This window comes from Oryctolagus cuniculus, chromosome 10 (assembly GCF_051225735.1).
Source record: "Oryctolagus cuniculus isolate XC-2025 breed Fujian yellow rabbit chromosome 10, ASM5122573v1, whole genome shotgun sequence".
Classification (NCBI taxonomy): Eukaryota; Metazoa; Chordata; class Mammalia; order Lagomorpha; family Leporidae; genus Oryctolagus; species Oryctolagus cuniculus.
The window spans coordinates 110,827,367-110,832,581 of NC_142876.1; positions in this window are offsets into that span (position 1 = coordinate 110,827,367).

Genomic DNA, 5,215 nt, shown 5'->3' on the forward strand with positions numbered 1-5,215 from the left:
AAGGGGAGACCCGGTTATTTTCACACCCATGTTCATCACAGCATTTTTTCACAATAGCCCAGAGGCGGAAGCAGCCCAAGCGCGTCCGTAAGCGTCAGTCATCAGATGAACTCACCAGCAAAACTCGGACACCTTCTCCCGCATGGATGCGCCTTGAGGATATTACACTAACGAAACCAGCCAGTCAACAAAGGACTTTGCTTGTGGGCGGTTTCTAGGAGCCAGAACCACAGAGCCAGGAAGGGGCGTGGCAGGGGTGTTGCTGGGTTCCCTGGGACAGTGTCAGCTGGGGGAGAGGACAGGTGCCGAACACTGTGAATATGCTAATTAATGTCACAGAATCAATGGTGCCCTTAACACAGGTTCAGATGGTAAATGTTCTATTATGTGTATTTTATCACAATGAAAGACAAAATATTGTTAATGAAAAGTAGTTGATGATAACCCGGACATTCTCCCTTCTTCTCTTTTTCTGCTTTCTCAAGGGGGACTACCAGCAATTTTTTTTTAGAACCTAAGTGGATGAAATCAGCCTTTTGAGCACGCGGAAGGCGTCCTCTCGACCCTTCCTGCCACGTCCTGCGTGGCTGTCTCGCCTCCGTGGCTTCGTGCAGTTCCAGGGGGCGCTGTTTCCCCCGCCACTGCTTCCTTGTCCAGTGCCTCAGGCCCTGGGAGCGTGGTGCAGGGGGCCGGGGAGCCATCATGGATTTTTAGGCACGAGTGTGACATGTTCTTACTGCATTTGACAGCGGCGTCCCTGAGTGAGAAGCGGCCAGCAGGCAGAACCAGGATGAGGATGGACGCAGGGAGGCCATTACAGGGTCCGCCTCGTCTTTCTTGCCAGAGGAAGCCAAAGGTAGCCCATCCTGCACCATCAAGAACAGAACGCACTCAGGCTCAACTCCACCCTCATTTTCACTGTATTTAAATGACGTGTGTGTTAATCAGATTTCCTTTAAACGAATGAAAACGCCAGAGTTTAGAATCCAGGTCCCTTACCTGTATCAGCCACACGTCCAGTGCTGAATACGCCCCCTGGGGCTCGGCGACCACTTCTGCTGGCGAGGGGAGGACGTGACCGCCAAGGCAGGCGGGCACGGTCCGGCCATCGATGCTGGGGTTGCTGGTGGGTGTGGGCCTCCTCCACCCTGTGGGCAGGGGTCCTCCCCGCCCAGCGCCTGGGCTCTGAGAGGTTATGCGGCTCAAAGGCCCACAGAAGCCACCTCTCTGAGGGCCCCACAGTGACGATGCCACGTTCTCTTGACCAGCGCTGTGGGGAGCAACTCGGACTAGACTGTTACTGGAATTAAGACTTATTCTATGCATCTGCTCTCCCACAATATGGCACTGAGAAGGGAGAAACAGCTTCTACACAGCTGCCTCCAGTTCAACCAATAAACAGCAGGACCTGCTCCTGATTGGAGGAGAGCAGCGTTCTCGGTGTGTGGGTAGCAGAGTTGGGATTGGTGGAAAAGGACTATAAAGGAGGAGAGAGACAACACGCACCAGGAACATCTATCTGAAGGAACACCTGAGCAGCCCCCGAGAGAGCCGGCCGGCGGTGTGCCGCTCCCCCGCGGAAGTGGGGAAAGTGGCAGGGGGCCCGCCCCTCCAGGAGGTGGAAGGGTCGGTAGCCAACCCGGGAAGAACCAGCAGCAAATCCGGGAAGGGCCGAGCAGACAAAAGAACAGCGCAGGGTCCTGTGTCGTTCCTCCATGAAGAGGGGGAGTGACATAATGGTGCCGTGACTCGGATATGAAGCCTAGGCAGGGTTTAGTGTCGTTCCTCCACGAAGACGGGGAGCGACATAATGGTGCCGTGACTCGGATAGGAAGCCTAGGCAGGGTTTAGTGTCGTTCCTCCACGAAGAGGGGGAGCGACACAGCGCAAGTCACCAGGCCATGCCAGCTCCAACAGGGAGGGAAACTGAGCCCCACATCTCCATGACAGGCATTGGGAAGACTTTGCAGCCATCTTTTTTTTTTTTTTTTAAGATTTATTTATTTGAAAGCCAGAGTTCCGGGGAGAGGGAGGGAGGGAGGGAGAGGGAGAGGGAGAGAGGGAGAGGGAGGGAGAGGGAGAGAGGGAGAGGGAAGGAGATGGAGGGAGGGAGGGAGAGGGGGAGAGGGAGGGAGAGAGGGAGATGGAGGGAGGGAGAGGGGGAGAGGGAGAGGGGGAGAGGGAGGGAGGGAGGGAGGGAGAGGCAGAGAGAATCATCCATCTGCTGGTTCACTCCCCAAATGGTCACAATGGCCAGGAGCCAGGAGCTTCATCCGGGTCTCCCACACAGGGCCAGGAGCCAGGAGCTTCATCCGGATCTCCCACACAGGGGCAGGGGCCCAAACTTCATCCGGGTCTCCCACATAGGGGCAGGGGCCCAAACACTTGGGCCATCTTCCCCTGCTCTCCCAGGCCGTTAGCAGGCAGCTTGATCGGAAGTGCAGCAGGGACATCGCCGGGCACCCACATGGGATGCCACAGCAGGCAGTGGCTTTTCCCGCTACGCCACAAGGCTAGCCCCATTTTCAGCCATCTTTAATCCACCTCAACCCGTGCCCCTATTTCCTCAACTATAAAATAAAGAGGACCGAGAAAGAGAAAGCTGGTTGGGGACACACAGCCCCGCTGTGCTTCCAGTGAGACAGGAGCGATCCCACAGAAAGCCAGGCTCAGCCAAGGTCGCCCTGAGACCGTGGTCGGGTGAGACCAACAAGGCCGCCTCCTAACACTGCCTCAGTGCCAAGCGGGGTCCCTGTGTCCCCCACACCACGCACAGGATCAGAAGCAGAGCTGCGACTTCAGCGCAGGTGCCCTGATACGGGCTGCAGGCATCCCAAGCAGCAACTTACCCACTGTGCCGAATCTGTAAACAGCATGGGCCAAGCAGTGCAGGGGTGGCTCAAAGCTCACACGCACACGCACACACGCACATGCCTTCAGCGTGGTTGCCTTGTCCAGGAGAGCCGAGAATGAGAGCCCTCCTTACCCGACCTGGGCTTGCCACTACGGGAAGGTCACAGATCCCGGGGGTTTGGGCTGTTCAGAAAGAGGCCCCCAAGGCTGTTCTATGGGGCCTGAGCCATTTCCAACCTCCAGTTTTCAAGGCCATGATGGCCAACCGGTTTCTCTTTTAACCATTTTGGTGAAAACATTTCTAACCGGAACTCCATCCTCTTGCCTGTCAGAAGCCATGCTGTTCTACCCACAGCCACCTGGGTTGTGACCCAACTCGGATGCCAGCTGTCCCTTCTCCCCGTAGACAGCTGGCAGCAGGCTGATGTCCAGTGGCCTGGGGAAGTAGCCCGCTGCCTGACTTAGCTTGGTGTGTAGCCAAGAGGTGGCCTGAGGTCCTGGCTTGGGCCTGGAAGCCACCTGAAACCTTGCCCAGAACTGACCACTGAGCCCTGCCTGTCCCAAATGAGGCAAGGTGCTGCAGGGACAACCGACGACGTGACAGCCTGGTCTCAAAGCAGCTCACAGCACAGCTGTGGCTAGGGACTGAGCGTGTGCCCCAAATGTACGTATCAGAGATCTGACTCCAAGGGCTGGGATCTGCAGGTGCGGCTTCTGAAGCTATGCAGGGTTAGATGAAGTGCTGATGGCGGCCCCCGCAAGAAGAGATGACAGAGGACTCTCTCTCTTTCCTCTGGCTGCTGAGAGAAGACACGGCGAGAACATAGCCACGTGCAAGCCAGCCCTGACCCGGCACCCTGATCTGGGAACTCCCAGTCTCTGTGTCTCAGCTGCCAGTCTACAGCAGCCCAGGTGCACTAAGAAAGCTGCTGTGGCTCCCGCCATCTCAGCTTAGGTTGTGGAAGGAAGAGGGGACCAGGGCACTGCACCTGTGCTGTGTTTATCAGAAGTGCTTTCCCAAGAGCCTGCCCAGCCCACGCCACCTCAGCGCGTGGCCAGAACTGGGCCAGTGGTCACTCTGGCAAGGCAGGCTGGAAAAACAAGTCTTTCCGTGGGGCCTCTGGCTGTCCAAACTCCGGGCTTTGCTGGCCAGGGACTGGGGGAAGGGGCCCCTGGGAGGAGAGGAAGAGCCCGTGGTGGCTGAGGGCTGTGAACCTGGCTAGGGGGGCCTGTGGCCCCTTAGAGAGCCCTGGTCCCATCTTTGTTTAGGATGAGTCACTGTTAAGTCTGCTGAGGAACTAGCTGAGGTTCAGGAAGTAAAGGGAATGGGGTTCACGGTCAAGGATGCCCTGCCCTTGACAGTGAGGTCCCCACGGGGCCGGTTCCCTGCTGTGGCACTGCAGGTTCAGGTCTCAGATGGGCCTCACCCACACCCGTTCAGTTAAGGGGAATCAATTTTTTATACAACAGATACTTAGACACCCACAGTGCAGCAAGCAAGCTGTGGCCTCTAATCCTCCTAGGGTAATAGGAGACTCAAACAGGTCACGTTTTTATTAGAGGCTGGATGTTCCGTTCACGATGCCTCATTGACCACATAGAAAACAAGTCTGTGTCCTCAGCGGCAGGGGCCAGGAACGCCATACCCCACAGCTGCCCTGGGTCCAACACCATGGGGCCATGGCCTGTTCTGATTGGGTATGGGGGGGGGGGGTGGAGTTAGCCACACCTCTCTCATTTCTTCCCATAGGCACTGCTCCGAGGAAGTCACGGGGTATGGCCTGGGACCCCCTGACATGAGCCCAAGGAGACCAATGCCGGCACCCCTGAGTGGGCCCCTGTGGTGCTCTCCTTGCTGGGGGGAGGTCTTTCTCCCACCCTCCCCTCACCCACCAGGCTGCGCTTCCCTCCTAAGTGGCTCAGGGCAGGAGGCTGGGCAGTCCTACAGGGCAGGGCCTGCAGTGCCCCACGGGGCCAGCTGGGGGGAAGCACAGGTGGGGCTGAAAGAGGGGACACCCCTCACCAACGAACACCTTCTCCAGGCCCTTGCACCCAAGCCTGGTGCCCGGGGCCAGTCCTCACTAGGGGATGGGACCTGGGGGAGGGCCTGCAAGGTGCTAGCATCGGAGCCCAGCGTGGCTCCAACAGGACACCCAGGTCCCAAGCAGGTCCTGGGCAGCCTCTGTTGGAAGCAATCAGGCTGTGCTTTCCTGTGGTCCCTGCTGTGCCTGCTGCCTCCGTTTTCTGTGCCACTACAGCATTGCTGTCCATGGAGCTGACTGCCTGTCGCCATCCATGGAGCCGACTGTCTGTCCCCACCCCCAGCCCACTTCTCCAGCCATGGCCATGACAGGCGACAGTG